Source organism: Calidris pugnax, unplaced genomic scaffold (assembly GCF_001431845.1).
Source record: "Calidris pugnax isolate Ruff unplaced genomic scaffold, ASM143184v1 scaffold211, whole genome shotgun sequence".
Lineage (NCBI taxonomy): Eukaryota > Metazoa > Chordata > Aves > Charadriiformes > Scolopacidae > Calidris > Calidris pugnax.
The window spans coordinates 4,687,215-4,709,135 of NW_015091083.1; the positions used below are offsets into that span (position 1 = coordinate 4,687,215).

The 21,921-nt window shown below is 40.6% G+C and overlaps 1 protein-coding gene across 2 annotated transcripts in view; it reads left to right on the forward strand.

Moving 5' to 3' along the window:
* The first annotated feature begins 3,439 nt into the window (after nt 1–3,439).
* The window catches only part of VRK1 (vaccinia related kinase 1), a 55,115-nt gene continuing 36,633 nt past the window's right edge, over nt 3,440–21,921 (forward strand). The window contains exon 1 of one of the 2 annotated variants that reach the window (XM_014957398.1): nt 3,440–3,552. The gene's annotated coding sequence lies outside the window, so the exon portion shown is untranslated. Of the gene's footprint in view, nt 3,553–21,687; nt 21,781–21,921 lie in introns of those variants that run through there. The other variant, XM_014957399.1, reaches the window with a different exon arrangement.

Genomic DNA, 21,921 nt, shown 5'->3' on the forward strand with positions numbered 1-21,921 from the left:
AGAAATGAATATATTGCCATATCTCTAGAGGTATATACAGAGGGAAATCTTCAGCTCCGGTGAGCTGAAGTGTGTGGATCTTTGTGTGGTCAGTTTTGGAAGTTCTTTGTGGTCGTAACCCAAGCGTGGGGTGGAAATCACAGCACATGGCCTAGGTGGCCAAGCACACAGCACACACTTGTGTAGCCAGGACCTTGGTTCAGGCTCTTTGTGAAGTGCAACCAGCACATCAGCAAATCAGCAACCGTAATAACTAGTTTGCAAGCAAGTCAAGAGCTAAAATATGTACGTGCAAATTAATCATCATTTTAAATATCAATCAAAACAGAACTTTGAGTTTGTCAATCTGTATACGACAAAGGAGGTAAAATAATCAAATAAATTAGCTGGCAATGTGTAACTTTTCATTTCCTCTTGAGCCCTACAAGATCTGCATTTGCTCGTTGTTTGCAACCTTTTTAAAAAGTTATTTAAATAACACCTGCTAAATTCCATTTGCAATTATTATCTTTCTGTTCTAATCAATTGAGAGTTAACTTTTTTGATAAACTCTCCCTTTTATCAACAAAGCTCTTTGGTTGTTCCCTTTTCCTTGCTCTGTTGTGTCCTTTTAAAAATACTCAGATTGCAGCGTTTGCACTTCTGCTTGGAATATCCTCTTGTCCGATGAAGCCAGATTTTGCCGGCAACAGGACACCTTTGTGTGCCAGTGTAAAGCTGAGAAAAAATTGTTGTTACTAGGATTTGTTCTGAGGCTGCTTGGTAACTTCTGCCTCCAGAGCTGGGAAGTGGGGAAGGCGGCAAGTGGGCGAGTTTTTGAGAGAGCTGCCTCGCAATAAGTGTGATGAGAAATGCCCCTTTTCCTCCTGTCCCCTCTCCTCTAAAATGCTGCTTATGCAAGGTAATAACAAACTGGTTAATTTGGTTCGATGGGCAAAGGGATGTCTAATTCCACGTAGATTTCAGCAGTTCAATGTGCTGAATATTGTCACAGCTGACTTGAATTCTGAGATTGTTATTTTAACCCTTTATTCATTTCTGTGCTGGGTTTTTTCATACTAGGAGTTAATCGAAAAGAAATGGTTGCATCTTGACTACTAATTTTCAAATATATATATATTTAAGTATGTATCTATATATGTATTTGAGAAATAAAAGACTGTCTAGGACATGCGTAGGATAACTTTTTGCAGATCTGTTTAAATTATTCCAGTCCTGTCTCATTAAAATGAACAAGACAATGAGATTTAGATATCCAGAAAAAATATTTGTAATGACAAAATATTTCAAGAACAACTCTTTTTAGCTTGTCTTGATAATTACTGGTTGGTTTTTTTAAAATTTGTAAAATAAATCTATGTAGATATCTAAGTTGGAACATCATTAAAATGAGAAACTGAAATTTAGGAATTAAATGAAATGCATTATGCACACATGCGGCAATAGTTCAGGCATATACAGCAAGATTCCATGGTTATAGGCACTCCAGAGACACATATATGCACACACCTACCTGTTCAGCAGAAATATTACATTTGAATTTCATGTGATTTCTATTGTCTTCTGAAATTTTTGTTTTTCTGTGCTAGAAAAATATGAACGGAGTAGCGTACTGCTCTCTTTTAAAAATATTTAAATATGCCAGTGGATCTCTCCTGGGTCTTTACTTTGCAGCTTCTCTAACTGTTAAATTAACAGGGATTTTTTCAGGATGCACTTGCAGGATTTTAACACATTTCTCCACTGGAAAAGTTATTTCATGGAAATAAAATCTGAAGATAGCTGCACCTTTTTATCCGGTGCTGTGTTTTAAAGAACTTAATAGCCTCTCAGTATTTTTAATGCCTGTGATATTACACAGCTAACAAACAATTTCAGAATTCAGTTACCACAATTAGGAATTTGAAGCAGGTGGCACAATAATGGGGCTTTTTCATTTCATTTATTAGAAGGGGGAGGAAAAAGCCCAGCAACGCAGAGCTTCATTTATTTTCATCAGCTCCACAGTAAGAGCATGGCAATTTGCAACACCAGAATCATTTCAAGTACAGCTTTGCATACATCATTCATTTCTTTAGTTTTAAAAGCTTCTTATCTCTCAACCAAAATTTGAAAAGATAATTTCCTGTCTAAAGTCCAATCTGGTCTGAGCATCCTGCCTGCTTTTTTAACACTGTGTTGGCTTTCAGGGTAAGCAGATGGAGTGTCGGTGTTGCCGCTGCGTGACCCCCAGGTGAGTGTGACTTTGCCTATCTGTGCCTCTGCATTAAACAGCCCCAAGCACAGGGGCTTTGCCCGACAGCCCGTTTCCAGCGCAAAAGTTTGGCCTCGCGTTCCCCTTCGCTCGGAAGAGAGAGAGTTTAATGTAATTTCCCTTCAGCCCCAAGCCTCCAGGGTGGATGCAGCGGGCTCCCGGCAGGAGGATGAAGTGTTTGCAGCAGATTCCAGCCCACCCGGCTCCCGCGGGGGCTGTGTGCTGCCTGGGTGCTGCCTCCCCGCCTGTCCCCACAGCCACACCGGGAGCAGCCGCTCGGCCAGGCTGCAGCAGAGCCGAGGTGGGCACCATCCCTCTGCATACTGCTTTTTAAGTGTATTTTCTGTTGTGTGTGTGCAGATGTGGGTGGTTCGCGCTGAGCCACGCTGCCTTCTCCCCCCACCGGTGCCAGCAGCTCCGGATGCGCTGGCGGCCCAGGAGTCACTTGGTTGGCATCTCTGCTAACATCATGCTTTTATGCTGCTTTGAGCCGAAACAAAGGTGTTTTGCGCTGCGCGAACTTGCCTCAACTTCTGCATCCATACAGTGAGGGGTCTGGGCAACGATGAAGGAAAACATCAAGGAAATGTAGTAATAGTCTGGGGCCAGGTGACATTTACTGTGCATTAGCAGGGTGCACTGGTTAAGTAAAATGAGGTCCTGGTGCTGCTAGTCATGGGCTTTGCACCCACGGGGTGTCTCACCATTCAGAAATCAGTTTGATGCTTCAAGAGCAATTGCTGTCACAGAGCTTAAGTGAGCTATCTCTGCCCACAGCCCATTTGGAAACGTGCAGACCCTTTTATCCACTGAAAATTCTTGTTAGAAACTTTCCTCTGGTTGACAGTACAGCCAGCAACTTTGTTTGGAAACAACCTCTCTTGAGGGTTCGATGCCCCCTGCACTGTGCAGTGGGCTCTGTGAAGCCAAATCAGCTTGTATTTGCTCCTGGGCTAAGTGCCCATGCAAAGACAGCCTCTTACCATAGCAGAGATAATCTGTCAAACATGATATCATATTAAGTAATTAACAGGGCTGTGGGTCGGAGCCTATTGCCTATCCTCTACGGTTTAATTGTTTCTCTGTTTGCAAGGTTCCTAGCAAATAAGATGGCCACATTCCTTGCCTTAAGAAGTTGATGGTGTCTATGGAAAAGACAGAAACACAACAAGCATTGTCAATCTACTTGGGAAGGAGGATCATATTGGGCATTACTAATTGGAGGAGATGCAGCTTTTCAGTTGACTGCTACTGTTCTGACTGCACAGCCAGCTGCCTGCGGACCAGACGCCTTCCCAGTGAGTCCTTGTCCAAACATGTACAGCTCCATGTCCAAATTCTGCAATTCTTTGTACGCATGTGTACTTGCCATTAAGCATTACTGAAAAGAATCTCCTTTTGCCCAGGTCTTACTGCTTTTGAAAGTAGGGAATATTGGTGATTCTTATCTCAGCCCTTAGAAGCTCTCTCTTGTAGAGGCACAGGAGGCCAACTCCTCTGCTTGTCCCAGCAGCCCAACACCTCTCCACCAGCCCTTGCAGTAGGTGCCTCAGCTCCAGTCTCAGAGTCTGCAGCCCTAGGGAGCCCTTGAACTTCTTCCCTGCAGCCACTTTTCCCACTGCTGGCACTAGCATCTGCTCTTTGACATGAGCAAATACTCAATAACCTTTTGCAAATTGTCCTTTCCCATGCTGGAGGGAACATGAAACCCCCCAATGTTTCACTTTAGATTGACACAGCCCACAGTTAACATTACCCCAGCACACTCCATGCTCTTTTGGTGTAGTTGACTGCAATACTATGGGTAACGGTTGGATTACACTAAAATGTGAAATGCAGCTATGAAACTCGGAGACTGGATCCATTCATTTACATTAAGGTATTTCTGAATACCATATATGCCGAATAACCTAAATAATCTGAATTTACACGAAGAGAGCAAACCACACCGCTCTATAAACTGTCTCGCTCTGTGTACGCCCCACACAGAGGGGTAGGTAGGGAGCCAGGGGTAGGGAGAGATACTGTAGAGGATGAAGGAAAATTGTCAGTGAGTGGGGCACTATCACAAAAGGAACAGGCACTGCAGACAGGCACAGCACCAACCTGACGGAGGAGCCAGGGCCTCATTTCATTTCCCAGCTATAAAAAAAAAAAAGAGGTGATTTTGTCAGTTGTCTAATGATATGATTTCTGAGTATAATTGAAATAGGGGGATATGTGTCTAAGATCGATGAATGGACAGATGGTTTACAGTCTCATCCTGCCCACCACCTGCAGAACACAGCTAAGCCCACTACAACTGTGGTGAATTATTTGCGAAGTATAGAAAGTGCCGGCCCAATAAACCCATGGTGAAAAATGCACTGATACCAGTAACGAAGGTAACGCACACATTTGCGCAACAGTTCATATTTCTGAGCAGCTAACAATTACTTCAGAAAGCTGTAGTTATGTTTATTTTTTTGGTAGATAAAAACTCAGCTGTAATGGCTCTTCAAACCCTGACATGCCCTATGTCACTGGTCTCTCCAAACCCTGGTTGCCTTGGTAAGAAAAAACAGACATCAGGACTACATATTGTGATATGGAGTACACCTGCTCCATCACCTGGACATTAAATTGACTTGCTGCGGTTACTTTAGAAAGGGAAACATCGATTAGAGCTTAGTTTACCCCCAAAACACAACTATCGGCTTTTCTTTTGCACTTTTCATTCTTTATCACACCCTAAATTAGCTATTTATACTTGGATTCTGCAATGATCTGTCTGACAATACTGCATCTGTAGGGAGTCCCATGAAGTGTACAATGTTTCTTATTGACTTATGAGTTCAGAGTATACAGTGTTGTATGTAGTGCTTACAACGGTTTCCTGCTATTTGTAGATAACCTACAAACTTTGGTCAAAGTTGACCCTAATGTTACTCAAAATCAGCTTGCTTTGGTAAAAGTTTTCTCTAAAATTTCTTATCACTATGTTTTACCATGAGAGAGAATGGCTCCTTTTCATTATTCTAAAATTAAATTTACCTTCCATTTGTAAAAAAAATAAGATGACTTGGGAAGACTTGAATAATGTTTCCTCACAACAAATAATGCAACATGTCTTTTGGGTAACGCCAGTTGTGCCCTGATACTCCTTTATATGAAAGGGTAGACAAGCAATGCTTGTTGTTCATGGTGGACATGCTGTTCTGTAACTACGGCTTTATCTTCTTTTAGAGAAATTTTACTAGAATGATAGAAGACTGTCATTGCTTTTGTGATCAATGAAGCATTTCCTTATTAACCAGGGAGAGCAGAGACTTTCAGCCCTGCCCTTTGCCAGGCTAGTGCAAAATATTGTTGCTTCGCATTTACTTTTTATAAAGCCTTACTATTGCTCCCAGTGCATCAGTGATGAGTTAAATATTGGTATTAACATTGTTTACTTTTTTTAGATGGTTTGTTGGGTTGCTGGAACCAGGAATGTAATTTCTGGCTAGTCTTCTGTTGTTATTCTTTCCCCTCAAAATTTAGGAAGAGGAATGTTGCAACAGCCTCAAATTTCTCAGTGAAAGCTGATGCATGTTGATGCTATGCAAAGGGGCTGATTTTATTTAGGCATTGAGAAATTGGTATCTAATTAAATTTTGAAATGAAATGTTAAAACCAGTGGGTGACAGACTGTCTGTAGGCGTGTCCCCTGAGGTGCTCCCTATTTTATTTGTTAATGATCTTTTTTCTTTGCCCATGCTAAGCCAAGCTCTACCCGCTATTGCTATAGCACCATTATTCAGCGTTTAATTTGCTCACAATCTTTTAAACAAAAAAACCCACTCACGCTATACCTAAATTTTGGGTCATTTAAGCCCTCAATGGTTGGATCTCTGCTTCTTTGCATAGATTCTTATCTCTTCGTATTGCAAATATTAAAGTATTGTTTGCAGTCATAAGACTGTAGTGTTCACAAAAGTGAGGTGATCTGGGATAAATTAACTCAAACTGTTAGGGCAAGAATTTGCAGGGGGCCAAAGACTGAGATCTGATGTTAACCACTGCATGTAGAAAAGCACGCGTGTGCAAAGGGGTGAGTTAAGGGCAGATGCATAGCCTAAAGACTGAATTTGAAACTTTGACTTTTTTGAATTTTCTATTGTTTTCTTTCTTTCCCCCCCACCCCTCTCTATTAAATCAGTGTCGCGAGACTGCTTCTATCTGACCTTAAGTGATTAGAAATGTTCAGCACCTTCACTTCTCTTTGCAATAATACCTAAATAGGTGTTTTACTGTCTTTTTTTTCCCCCCCTGCTGATATATATATCTCATAGAAGGAAAGAGACTGGAGAAATGTATTAACAAGTACATGAAGCAGTTTGTTTCAGCCTGTGCCACTGGATGGCCCCCCCCCCCTGCTGATATATATCTCATAGAAGGAAAGAGACTGGAGAAATGTATTAACAAGTACATGAAGCAGTTTGTTTCAGCCTGTGCCACTGGATGGCTCAATGTGTCATAAAAGAAATCTCTGTTAGCAGTAAAAGTTAAATTCAGCTTGTTCAGATCCTCCTTGAGGAAGTTTCATCACATACTTGGCTCTATGTATGAGGATCAGAGCGGCCATGATGGTCATGTTACTGAGAACCACAAAGTTTTCTCTGGCTACAATACTGGAACACCACTTTCAAAGCCTCCTGTAAAAGATGGAAATAAATTCTTCTCTGTGGAGAGCACAAATGGCTTTGGGCAGCCGAGTTTACTTCTTAATACTACAGAATTAAGAACAGTAGGGAAACACTTGGTCATTGCCAACTCAAAATTTGCCTGCTCATGGACTTGTTAAGAAACAGTTACGTGTTGTTGTGACTTCTCCTTAGCATTGGCTTAAACAGACCAGGACCAAGGCAGGTGTGTGCTGAAGCATGTGTCTCTGCATGAAATTAAACCAGAAAGTAGGTCGATGCTTCAGAATAGTTCCCTGCTTAGATAAGATCTAACCCTTTGCTGCTCCTCAGCCTGCAATGATGATGCCAAAACCGGCAGGACTGTTGTCTGCACCCTGTTTGCCAGTAGGAACTGTATTGCAACAACAAAACTATTTGCAGTCGCTTACCTAAGTTGGCAACCACTGGTTTCTTACCAGCCTTGACACAGGTCAATAGTTCAAATTCAGCATAGGATTAGAAAGGAAAGCTATCCATGCTTCAGGTCCCTCAGGTGCCCAGTCCTATGTGTTTTGGATAGGAACGGTGACAGTAAAAAGAAACCAAGCTTCACCCTCTCTTGTCCTCCCTCATGGACCTTGGACCATGGAAAAACATGATGCAGCCTGTTAATAATGCGACTTTTTATTTAAGATGTAGTTATGTGTGCCAGCCTGAAATTTCTACCTGCTCACTGAATGGTGATACATCAAATCATCTGCATTATAATATGCTTTTGGAGTTGCTCTGTTTTGTGTTGATTTCTGTGTTGGATTCTGAGTCATAAAGGTTATAAAACAGATACAATAGACTGTGTTCTGCCACAGGGGTGGCATAGTTCAGCATGACTGAGTCACTGCTCTGAAAAGAGGCGGCACTGAAATTTTATACAGGGTATTGCAAGTCAAGCCTGAAGTGCGTTGACAGAGCTGCACGGTAGCAGGCAAAAAGCTTCTTTTCAGTACGTACCTTATTTTACTTGTACAATTCACTTTTTCCCCAGATACGCATTTTCATCGTATAACCTTCCAAACCACATATTGGGTGCAAGTGTCCCAGGATCATTTCATGCAGTGAAAAGGGAACAAGCAAAATTCTGAACCATTGCAAATGGTCAACTTGGCAGTTGCCAAGTGCAGCATGTGTGGCCAGGCTGAACAAACTTGGCTGGGAACTTGAAGCTGGCAAGTATCTTCTACCTGCTGCCTTGTCTGCTTCAGTTTCCCTCCTTCCTCAGCTGGAAAATGCTTGCTTACTAGAGTAGTGGAGGACCTCTGGGTCTTCTTTTTCCTCCTCCTCCTCCTCCCCCTGCTTGTCCTTTTCTAATCAGTGCCGATTTGAAAAGGCTTTCCAGTTGGCCAGGTCTTCTCTCTGGTAACTCCAACTCGGTTCTCCTTGCCCTGTTCTGTCTGGGCTCTGCCCTCTGTCTGCTTTACCTGCTTCCCAACAACTTTTGTGCCCAGAAACACCAGGTGCAATTCTTTTCTCCCTGCCACCAGACCAAACCCCTCAGCTGCCCACTCCTACCTGCTGTCGTCTCCGTCACTCATCTGTTAAGTCCCCAGGCTTCCTTTATTCCTAGGCAAATGTCCCTTCTGGTTCTTTCTTGGAACGTCTTCTATGGGTTTTGAGACTGCTTCTGTCAGTGTATTTTTCATGATGGTTTTGATTTTTTTGGTGTTAGTTCTTCTGTTGCTATACAGTAGGAAGCAAGACTATTTTCATTTTCTGTTGTGTTTATTAGTGTTGTTTTTGCAGCTTATTATTGATGTGCGATAGAAATTCACAATGAATCAAAAAGTTGAATAAAACACTATTATATCACACCTTTAATGATTCGTATTCACTCCAGGCTCACATTGCCTTGGAGAAAATAACCACATTAGAGAAGACAGGTAGATTTTTGTTATGCTGTGTTGTTAATTTGAAAAAAAAATCATCTAAAAATGGTGTTTTGAAAGAAAATTTTCAGATGCTAACAAATTGGGATCTTGATAACTAATAAAAATTCAAATATTTCTACCAAAGTATAGCATACCTGTTAGGTGAATTAATTGTTCACAACTTCTGCCTTGTTTGAAAGACCAGATACAAATGTTGTTCAGGATATCCCCAGGAAGGTACGCATCTATGTGTACATACTTCTTTTCATGCACTTTTATCATTCTAGGATGATATAATAGATTTAATATTTGTAACAGAAGCTCTGGCAATCTAGAGATGTGACAAACACCATTTGCAGGAAAGGGTTATGTATCTTATTTGACCAACTGCATACAGAAATGACAAACCTCCATGCATCTGAATTCCTCTTTTGATTCTTTTTATAAGAGAAAATTTTCTTGCACCTCATTCTGAGCATTCCCACACGTAGCTTTTCCCTCTTTCATATGCCACATAAAGTGGCATCTAAACAATTGCATCTTGAGCTTAATCCACACTGCAGCTCAAAGATACCAGTACTGAAGTGGAGGAAAGTGTATCTTTAGCTGGTTATATAGGATACCTTTTGATATTGGGTTGTGGTTTTTTGCTTTGTGTTGATTTTGGGGGGCCTGGAGTGTGGTTGCTGGTCCTCTGTGCTGAGTACCGTGCCGTGGTGCCTTGATTAAGAATTAGAGGCAACGTAGCATCTCTGTTGAATAGGCATGCAGCGATCGCTGAGTACAGGGAAGGAGCTTTTCATCCCAGAACGAATAACAGTCTATAGGAGCAGGAGAGAGAGACAGCGTGTGTGCTTTGAGCTAGTTCAGCTGTCTCTGCGAGCAGGGTCGAGCAAACAGGACCGATTATTTCATGCCTGAGCCAGGCAGACCCGTCCCTCTGCTGAGAAGGCTGCCTCACGCACAAACAATGTACATCCAAGTAAACAGCAAACACTTCTTTAAAGAAATTACTTAATAGAAAGTGTAAAACACCTGATCAGGCAATCTAATCCTTCTAAAAGTTGTTGTACCCTCTTGAGTTTTCTGAACTAGAAACGCAGGCAAAGCAGGCTCTATTTTGGGGCTCTGCAGATAAATTATGTATTAAAAATATGCTATTACTTTAATGATCGTTCTCAAAAGACTCTTTGAAAATGAAGGAAAAGCAAAGTTTACATTGGTCAAGGAGACAGGACACAATTCTAAGAAATATTCAAGAATAAGTTATACAAAATTCATGAAACTGGAAGATTTACTCTTTTACCCATCAGTTTTGGCCCAGCTCAGTTACTTTCATCAGGAGAGATGGAATGCTTTGTACTTACAGCCTTTCTAGAAGTCAATATACTATTGACTGTATTGCAGCCAACGCAGCCAGTGTGGTGATGAGATACTGTAGTTTCCACAAGCTTTCATTAGGTTTGCTGTGAAATGCCATATTCTCATATTAGTCATCCTCCCTGCTTTATATCTTAGAAGATGCATTTCAAACTGTTTTTAAAGTACATTATTATTCAGCTGTTCACCAAAATAGACCAATATACATTACAATATGTTTACGAGGTGGCAGTCTTACAATGCAACAATTTAAAACTTACATTCCATCTGAGATAGCTACAAAATTGTTTCAAATGGCTGTGCTTACTTTTTGGAGCAAGTAGCTCTAAATGAAAAGGTTGATGGCTGCAATTTGATTATTAGCAAGTAAAAGAACACAGGTAGAAATATTGCAGTCAGTATGTTGATATCCCATGGAGAATGAAAAATGTTTAGTGGACAGTTTAGAATACTGTCAGTATATGGTGTCATAAAAACTGCTGAACTTGCTTCTTTATTTATATCATTGAAGCATGTTTACTACCATTTAAATATCTTCAAAGCCATGTTTTTACTGAAAAAATTAGCTGTTTCAACAATAGATGGTAAACACTTTCCTCCTAGCATGTTTCCATTGAATACGAGCTATAGGCAACTGGGAAGGGACAGAGCTTGGCATGTTCTGTCAAAAAGCAGCCAGTCTGCAGGGAATGTAGAACTCATCGCCTCCACGACGAGATATGCAAGGTCGTCTTTTGCACGTGTATATGGAGCTGGATTCAAGTCTGTGAAGGGAAAGTAGGAGGTGGTGGCATGAAAGGAAAAGGAAAAAGTTTACCCTGTTCCCCAAGAACAAATCATAAAACAGAGAACCCATCAGATTCTGTAAGTTTTCTCTCAGTGCCCTGCTAAGTTCCCTGTGGCAGAGGACAAAGCTGATTAATCACGTTTTCTTAGTTGCTACTACTACATTAATTAATTCAATGCTTTCAACAGATGTCTGCATGAAAATACGGCAACTAAAGTAGAAAAAACAGATCTTATAAGCAGAGGTCTTAGGAGCTGAGATAATACTCAAGTAAAACAGTAGTTCTCTGAATAACAGGGCCAGTACCAGCGATATGGAAAATAAGCAAATGAGACCCCGAGGACAGGATGAAGACGGAGAGAAGGAGCACAGTTATAGTGTGTCTCCTCAGGTTGAGGGTGGAAAAGTGTTGGGATTGTGTGTGAAGCTACATGTGTGTTTCTGTAACTTAAAAGCCTTGCATATCTCTCCAGTGAAAAATGTGTTTGCAGTTTTCCCTCACCCGCCATTGGAAAGGAAGACATTAATTATTAATTTGCTGTCGGACAAGAGATTGTCTTAAGTTATGCATGCACAATTAGATCAAGTTATTCCAGTGGAATACCTGTCTAGATATATCCAAACAAGTGGCTTTTAAAGCAAAGGGCACTGGTCACGTAACAGATGCCTGAATTAACGATATTGCATGCTGAAAATGCAGCACAGCCAGTGGCAGTGCAAACATCCCATCTTCACCTGCCTCCTTGTAGCAAGGAGGACACTCTCCTGCCTCCCGTCCATTCATCCTGAGCCCGTGCTGCTGCCAGCACATGTGACAACTATTGCCAATTGTGACAGTTGTTTTTGTGAAGGGGGACATCTGTCTACATAAAATCAGGCTGGGGGCTGCAAACTCATTCACAGAGGCCATGAAACAGTCATCAGATGGTAAAAATTACCTTCTTGGTTAAAAGACAAACTGGAATCCCAAAATTGAGAGAGCTCGTATCTGATTAACACTCACCTGAGGCAGGCTGAAGTTTGTATTACATGTGTTCAGGGGAACCCCCTGTAATTGGGTTTCCATCTAAAGAGCCTTTCACCTCTACAAGCATCTCAAATATTTTGAAGTGTTAATATAAAAAATACGCTCCCCATCATACACTAAAGAGCAGAGACATGAATTTTTTTAAAAGATACCAATGTGTACCATGGATGTCCCATCATGAGCTGTTTGCAAACGCTAATCAAACAGCCCACTAGTTTCATGGCTTTCCAAAGATGGGATTGTCTCAGAGGAGTTTCAACAGGAGCCCAACTCTCTCCTTGGCATCCCATTTCTCTGCTGATTGTTTCTCTAAATCTTTTGCTGTAAGCCTACAAGCAAAAAAGTCCTCCATACAGTTGGTTCCAATTAAGCAAATTAAAGCTATAGATTTTTAAACAAAAATAAAAATGACACGGACAACATTTAAGCGTTTACAGCATGACAAGAATGAGCATATTATTCAGTGAATGGGCAGACAGTTATATTAACTCTTGACATTCTACCTGATGCAACATATTTGCAGGGTAAATGCATTAGCAGTTCAGTGTTTCTTTAATTTTTGCACAGAAGCATCAATTTTTTTTTGTCAGATCACATTTTGTAACACAATATCAATCTTGCCATATCCATGTTCTAGACGGGCTGTAGGGATTCTGCTGTAATTATGTCAAAAAATGAAATATTTCAAAATCTGATTGACAGCTTGATTACAATAATGCATGTGATTAAATTCAGGGTGTGCTGGTGTAATGAAGGAGGGAATGTCAGTGGTAATTAACTGTATTTTTGTTAAATTTTGTTGAGCATTTCTTGGTCTTAGGTTGGAGTATATTGAAACCAATGAGACACCTAGTGGTAGCACTTTTTTACAGTTCCTTAGTGCCCTTTGGGACTTGGTGAAAACCAGTTCTTATGCAAATCATATATTTTGTTACATGTCATGTAAATTTTATGTAGATTAGCATCGTCATGAACACCACAAAACTAAGAGGTACAGCAGCATGAAGGGAAGGATTCCATGCTATGCTTGAATACAGAAAAGAAGCATTAAGTATTTTTTCTTCTCCAGACAGCTAGTTTTGTATGATAAAGCTTGCCAGGAGACAGAAAAGTGTGGATTATAATGAAATTCAATGGTTTATTTTTAATTTTCATTGCATGATATCTTCTCCCGAGGAAACAGTCAATGAATTCTACTGCTTCTACTTCCTCAAAGAAAGTTTGTATGAGACAATTCACCAAATACCTATTTATATGAACAGGGATTAACCTTTGACATGAAAAAGAATGTAATGTGTGTTACTTTTCATTAGGTTGTGGGTTTTTTCTGAACAATAAGCTCCTTGGATAGAAACGGCTGTGTCCAATCTTATAAGAGATCTTAGGTATTTTGGGGTGTTGCTTGTAAATATAAGAAAAATGTTACCTACATGATAAATTTGTAGATTTCTCTATCCGTTGTCCTCTTCCTCCAAGTATTAGTCAAACTGCTGGATAAAAGCAGAGATGGGAATCTCTTGGGAGGAGAGAAACCTGATGAAGTTCAGGTCAAGGGCAAGTGTAGGGTGCTGCACCTGGGGAATAATAACCCCATGCACCAGTACAGGATACGGGCTGACCTGCTGGCGAGTGGCTCTGTGGAAAAAGACCTGGGAGTCCTGGTGGACAACAGGATGACCTTGAGCCAATGACATCCTGGAGTGTATCGAGAAGTGTGGCCAGCAGATCCAGGGAGGTCATCCTCCCCCTCTACTCTGCTCTGGTGAGGCCCCATCTGGAGTACTGTGTCCAGTTCTGGGCTCCCCAGTTCAAGAAGGACAGGGAACTGCTGGAAATGGTATAGCAAAGAGCTAAAATGATGATAAGGGGACTAGAACATCTCTCTTATGAGGAAAGGCTGAGGGATTTGGGTCTTTTTAGTCTGGGAAAGAGAAGACTGAGGGGGGATCTGATCAATATTTATAAATACTTAAAGAGTGACTGTCGAGAGGATGGGACCAGTCTTTTTTCGGTGGTGTCCAGTGATAGGACAAGAGGAAATGGGCACAAACTTGAATGTAGAAAGTTCCATCTAAACATGAGGAGGAACTTCTTTACTTTGAGGGTGGCAGAGCCCTGGAACAGGCTGCCCAGAGAGGTGGTAGAGTCTCCTAATCTGGAGACATTCAAAACCTGCCTGGACAAGTTCCTGTGCAACCTGCTCTAGATGAACCTGCTCTGGCAGGGGGGTTGGACTAGATGATCTCCAGAGGTCCCTTCCAACTCTATCATTCTTTGATTCTGTGATTCTGTTACCTCCTAGATTCAAATAAATCGAGGTGCTTTGCTACACAATAAAACAGACTCAAAACTGTGCTTCTTCACTAGTCTGATGATATCTGCTAACCTTGATATTCTGCCTGCCCATCTTGTCCACAAGTTTTACTGTCCTTCTCAAATGTCTCCCTTGTAACTGGAACATCCATTCCAGGCCAATACTCTTCCCCTGACCCAGATTTTATTCACTTTTAAAATCCTGTAGCCGCTGACTTGTCAAAAACCAGGTTACCTACATTTGTTCTATTTTTGGGATTGAGGGGACAGGGTAGAACAATTAACAGAAAGCTTTGGAATTTATTTGGTATTTACTGGCTGTAATCTCTTTCAGCAAATGTTATGTTTTGCTCTGTATCTGGGTAACATTCAGTAAACTTTGCTTGCTAGCATGATATAGATGCTAAAAATACATAAATGAAATGCAGCGTAATATAATAAAATGAAATATAAATATATAAAGCTGACATCTTCATCTATCTGCTGTGAAAGGAAACCTCAAAGAGATTGCTAAAGAAAGTAGCAAATACATGGTGATTCTTTATTTTTCCCATCACATAAATACACTTCCATAAAGTGGGAGGAAAGATGCCTTTTTTTTGCTATTTACAAGCAACAGAGTTAATGCTGCATTGTTTAAAAATCTGCTGTGGAAAACCTACGACAGCCTGGTGACCTTGGAAGAAACGGTGACATTGGTGACAGTGGGAAATACGGAATTGTAGGTAGGGAGTAACTATACAAGATCTTGCAAAGCGCAGAGCTCTTCCTGTTTGTATCAAAAGGGGGTTTAAAAGGATATAACCTCGTTCTTCCTTGCATTTTGGTAGAGTCTAATCACCTTAAGAAATCACTATTTGATCAGTAAGTGTATTGCTAAGGGTAAGGTCACCTCATTCAAGACATCTGTATCCTGTGAGCTACAAAAGACAGTAAATAAGTTTATAGATTCCTGGTTTCTTATTTGAATAGCATGCAGTGAGAACACCACTACTATTTAGCAGAGAAGTGTTTGGAGGTATGCTAATGACCACAAGAAAATTTCAAACCTCCATAATGTGCTTTAATCACCAGCTGGAGATCAAAAGCCACCATGTGATTTTATACAGCATGGGCAGCTTCCAGAACTGCCTTACATGGAAAGAGATCAATGGTGAAATTGGTAGATAGAGCAAAGCTTTTGCAATAAAAGCGTTTTATGTATCTTGTTCAAAGCATTTAAGTGCCTTTTAGATCACTGATTGAACCATAGACATTATAAAGTGGAACCTTTTAATACCAAAATAAATTTGCAGAGTAAAATTACATTATAGGAAAAAGCATTGCACTGCAACAGGACAGATAATAATTCTTTCACATGTAATGGGATATATGAAATGTTTGATGATAAACAGAAGTTCTTTGTATCGTTATAGTTAGACTCCATGTACTGTTTATGTGCATGTGAATGTATCTACAGCATAGGATATAGAGTGCTCCCCAGATAAAACGTATGCATACCTATAAATATAGCTTCTAACTAAGATGGGTGAACTTCACACTCAAGACAGTCTAGTCATTTATTTTTAAGTAGAAAAAACTGCCCATGCATGAGAGTTTGGACCTTGACCAAAGAAAACATACAAACCCTTTAGAAACTCATGAAAGTCCTTTAATTTGGATTAATTTAATGCACTTCAAAGAAACTCTAGTCTTAGAAGCTTCAAGTTATTTAAAATGATTCCCTTTAACAGCTTCAAATCATGTCTGTTAGCATCACAAAACTTCCAGAAAAAGTGAAACTTCCAATGGATCTATAGCTCTCTCTAGCTTTTCTTCCATGCTATTTTCATTAATTCTTCTAATACTCCATCCCCTTTCCATTAAATTATTGGCTACTCTGTAGAGTTTGGACCTCTTCTTCCCCATATTCTGTTCCTTCATCTAACTATTTAACTGCTTAACTTGGGGAATGAATACAGAGGATATTTTCAAAGAACTGCAAGATTTACAAAGAACTTTCCTGCCTCAGCATCCTAATTTTGAATTTAACATTTTGAACAGTACAATTAATAATGGTTTTGTAATTCATAATATAGAAAAAGGAGTCAAGAAACTGGGGTCTGACTTTGACATTTATTAGAAATTTCCTTCAGCACATCTAGGTAAGCAAATTTCACTCAGCATCTCTATGTCTGATTCTTCATTTGTAAAAATGAGTAAACATTTATTTGCTGAAGTGATTTTTATGAAGTTCTTTAAGAACATGATCCTATTATGAAACAATATTGGACCTTCTTTTGGTGAGGAGAACTTAGGTGACAGCCTTATCTCATGTGTAATCTGCTAGACAGATGCATAATAACTTTATTGAGCAATAAAACTGTCTCATCAAATGGATTGAATATTCAAAATGATAGTTGATTCTCTCTGGTTTCTTATTCACTGCATTCTGAAGGAATTAATAAACAAAAATTCAAATTCCTACCTAATCAAATACAAAAAAGAGTCATTAGAACAAAAATTAGCTATTGCTAATAAGTTTTGTTATAAAATTACTTTTGTTATAAAGACACCTGAAAAGATCTTAAACGCGTGGCAAAACCAATTTTGTTCCTAGCTACTTTTGAAGAGCATGCAGACACAGTAGGATGTTTCACTGGTCTCCTAAAATACGCACAAACTCTGAAGTTACCAGGCAGATCATCTTAAATACTCTTAGAATGTATATTAATGGATGAACAAAGACAACTCCGGAGCACCATACCGCTATTCTTAGAGAATAGTGATTATCTTTTAAAAATTTAATAAAAGTACATTAGAGGAAAAAACCCACAGCCTTCACTTAAATTATACACTTCTTTCCACTGAAGAAAATAGTGTGAAATGTGAATGAGAGGAAAAACAGAAAGTTTGCAGTAACTACATTTTTTCCCTAGTGTCAGTATACTCACACTGCAGGAGAACACAGAAATATGATGGGAAGTGTAATTCGTTGTACACCACAGCAGGTAGACTGTGGGCGGATGGCAACACAGGGCTACTGAGTCAAGAACTGCTTCTTGGAACGTGATTGTACCACTGTTCCTTCTCAAACTGTTTATGGCCTCTGACCATCAAAGTTTTTAGCAAAACTTTTTTGGTGTAGCAATTCAAGAGGACTGTAATTTGAATCAGATACCATGGTGATTTTTAGGAACAGTAATCTCTAATCTCTACTCCTGTCTGTGGTCCTCAAACCCCAGTTAGGATGGCTGAGTGCAGTGCATATGTACTCTTTTATGAAAACCATTTGTGGTGGCACAGTCTCCCCATTCATTTTAGAATTGTCAATTTATTTGGTTTTTTTTATTTTTTTTTTAAAGCATTGTGGGTAGTATGGCAAGATGTTTGTGAAATGTATAAGGGCTTATTTTGCAAAGTAGAAAAATAAAAAAGACTGCAGACAGGAAATACAAGCTGGAGTTCTGAGACAGACATTTAATTCTACAATATTTGGAAGAGTGGAAATATGAAAAGCACCATGTATAAATACCACTGCTTCATTTAAATCCAAACTTTTTAATTCCAAAGGTCATTTAATCCTCTTATATAGAAGTGAACAACAATCTTGTGAGATATTATGGCTATAAGTTTCAAGAACAAAACTTAAAGGAAATGTTGTATTATTTTTACATTTCTAGATTGTTGCTTGCTTACTTGCATCTAAAGGTGGAAAAGCATCTTTTGTTCTCCAGTATCACAGAATCATAGAAAGGTTACAGTTGGAAGCGACCTTAAAGATCACCTAATTCCACCCCTACTGCCATGAGCAGGGGCACCTTCCACTAGACTTGGTTGCTCAAAGCCTCATCCAAACTGGCCTTGAACACTTCCAGGGATGGGGCATCCACACCTTCTCTGGGATGTTCCAGTGCCTCACCACTCTCATAGCAGGTGGGGTCTCAGAAGAGTGGAGCAGAGAGACAGAGTCACCTCCCGCAGCCTGCTGGCCACACTGCTTTTGATGTAGCTCAGGATGTGTTTGGTTTCCTTCTGATACCTTGCAGACCTTTAGTCCATGAATCACCTGAATTCTATGCTAAAGCAGAAATGTGCCTAACCAAGGGAGAACACACTCTCTCACTACCTGCAGACATGTGGTAATCTCTTATTTGTTGGGTTTTTTTTGCATTCCTATGTCACATTTTACACAGCCTTCTGTGAAAGAACTGAACCCGCTTAAAAGATTTGGGCTACATTTCTCACCTTCCCTAATAATCCCTGAAGACCTTAAGCAAATATTTTAATGATCTATGCCTCAGTTTTCTTACTGTAGAATGAAATTGTGAAGCTAAATGATTGGGAACATTTAACTTTTTTTTTTTTTTTTTTGTGAGGTAGGAGGATTCAAATGTTCTTTGTGCTATTTTGAGTCTTTTGAGGAACATCCTTAATAATCTCCTAGTAATGAGGATGTAACTTACGTGTCTTCTGGAATTGATGAGTACATGTAGCTCTCCTGAAAGAATAGCCATTTGTGAAATGGCTATTCTTCAGTTACTCTAGAGATTCACCAGTCTTCTGAAAACTTTCAAGGTTAATCTAGGTTATTTTATGAGATGGTTTAGAAGAACACATACTGTAGTTTGATCACTATCTCTTCAAGCGTTCTTGTCAAGCCATATTCAAAATGTCATACTTCTTATCCCCATTGCTAAACTGAAACTATGTAACTGCTTATATACTACAGCACAGTATATATTGCATATTTACTACTATTTAAAAGTAGCATTTGAACTCTTCTTAACAGCTGTATCTGTAGCTCACACAGAGATTGATTTCCCATTTCATTTAAGATTAGAGAACTTTTAAGGAAAAGATATAAAGTCCTTTCTCTGGAGATGAATCAAACACAATTAACAAATCTGAAATATTTGAAAGTTTTAGTCAGCACATTCCAGGAATGCTTTTACAGTGAAGGATGATAATAAGAAACCCATCCTATGCTTTTGATTGTTTGGTCAATACTTGCTTTTCTGAGACCTAGTCAAACAATTGACAGTTTGCAGGGAACATCTGAGAAAAGCTGTGGCCACTTTGGATTTGGTTAATACTTGGAAGAATATATACAGCTGTAGCAGTATTAAAGCAAATGCATCCAGACAGGCTAAACAAAAACCCAACCCTTTAGTGTATGGAAACAAAATACATGAAAGTCTCTGCTGCGATACTTCATAGGCAGAATCTTATGCTTTTCTTAATAAGAAGTAGGATGGGTATATTGAAATTGTACCTTTTGCTTAAAATAGAACTGATTATTTTGGCTCAAAAGAGAAAAATCAGAGGCAGAATAAGGTGTGGGCTTCTCTCTTCATGCAAGAAAAATAATATTTTTTGCCAAACTTTTAGATTTGATAGCAGAATTTACTTTAGATCTCCATGGTGTTATTATTAAGACTGCTTTCAGACTGACAGCCTGAGGAACAGCTTTTCACTAAAGGAATGAATGGAGTATCTATTAAATTTTTCATTTTATTTTCTGTATCACCATCTTAAAATGTTTTCATGATCCCAGTAATCCAATATTAGAGATGAAGGTACTTCAAATGAAATGCTATCATGTGTGGTAATGTGCTCCATTTCTTTCAAACAATCTTTTGCTCTTCCTTATGAGCAGTAATACCCTAGAACATTCAGAACACATCAGATTCTTGAACATCTGTATAAGTACCCAGGATTTCCAGTATGCATATCTATTATTCCTAGCGTAGCCCAAGTTTTCAAGGAAATCTCCTATACATGTACTGTCATGATAAATGTACTATGGAATGATAGTTGTTTTAAGCTATTAACTATCTCTAAAATTGCAGCATGTGAAGATGCTAGCCATGAGAACATAACGCTTTTTTTTAAAGGTTTTAAACCCCCAGCAAATTAACAACACAAACCCATTATCCTTTTATTTTCCTGCCTCATCTCCAAGATCCCTGTTTTAGAATCATAGAATCATAGAATTTCCCAGGCTGGAAGGGACCTCCAAGGGTCATCTAGTCCGACCTCCCCGCAGTCAGCAGGGACACCCCCAACTAGACCAGGTTGCCCAGGGCCTCATCAAGCATCTCCTTGAATATCTCCAGGGATGGGGCCTCAACCACCTCCCTGGGCAACCTGTTCCAGTGCTCCCCCACCGTCACAGTGAAGAACCCCCTCCTAATCTCCAATCTAAATCTGTTCCCCTCCAGCTTAAAGCCATTGCCCCTCGTCCTGTCACGACAGGCCTTTCTAAACAGGTTCTCCCCAGCCTTCCTGTAGGCTCCCTTCAGGTACTGGAAGGCTGCTATTAGGTCACCCCGGAGCCTCCTCTTCTCCAGGCTGAACAACCCCAGCTCCCTCAGCCTGTCCTCGTAGCAGAGGCGCTCCCTCCCCCTGATCATCCTTGTGGCCCTCCTCTGGACCCTCTCCATCAGGTCCATGTCCTTCTTATATTGAGGACTCCAGACCTGCACACAAAATCTGCCATGCCTGTCTCCCACTTCACAGCTTGGCAGAGGGAAGTGGGGTGTGCACGCATTTGTACCTGACGACAACAGGAGATGTAGTGACATGGGATAACAAATGGATCAGACCTGCCAGATGAACCAATGTTGTATGATTTGACTTGCACCTGAAGAAAAAGAGATTGGGATGGGGAGGAAAGAGAATCAGAAGAGGAAAGAGTCAGAATCCAGGCATGGGTTCTTTTACATAAACCTTTGCCATTATTAGTAGTTTTGCCAAATGTTCCTGTACACTCAAAGCAATTTAAGTATCACAGAAGCTGTTAAAAAAACTAAAGCAAGTCAGGACTAAATAAATGCAGGCTTTTTCAAAGCGTAGAGAGAAAGCTGCTTCAGAGTGGGGAGAAGCTCCATCGCACCGTGAGAGACCACAGAAGGTAAAATCGTAAGGGGCAAGCAGGTAAAACCATGAGGTGTGCAATGGTGTGTAATGAGTTAATGGGCAAGTGCAGGTTCTGGCGCAGGAGGGGTCATTTTTTTGGCCTGGACATCACTCAAACAAGATGGAGAACTGCTGCTTTAGGTCATCCTCCGGACACCTGGTGGCCTGTTTTGCCCTGTTTCCCGGACAGGGGTTATCATCGCATGGCATCAACCTGACAAACTTATTTTTGGCTTAAACCACCGATATTTGGCGCAGCCCCCCTTCAAATTGCTTCAGCTCTTGGCCCATGGAGGGCGCGGTGGCTGCTGGGAAGTGTAGTCGTGACCGCCGCAGGCGGCCGCCTGCGGCGGTCACGGACTACACTTCCCAGCAGCCACCGCGCCCCAAAGTCACGGCTGGGGCTGGCCTTCTGCTGCGCAGCGGACCAATGGGTGCGGGCGATGCTTGGAGGTGAGCTCCGGGGCGGGCGGGGCGCCTCAGGGCCGCTTGGAGTGCGGGAATTTCGGACGGGGCGGAAGGAGCGGCGGCTGGGCCTGAGTACGGAAGAGGTATTTGAAGCTGGCGTCTGCTTTTGGGGGTGTAATTTTTATTTATTTGTTTGGTTTTTTTTAATTAGGAGGAGAATTGTGGGGAGCTGTTTCGGCCTGTCCGGCGGCTCCGGCCGGGTTTTTCTAGGGGCCTGTGCCTCT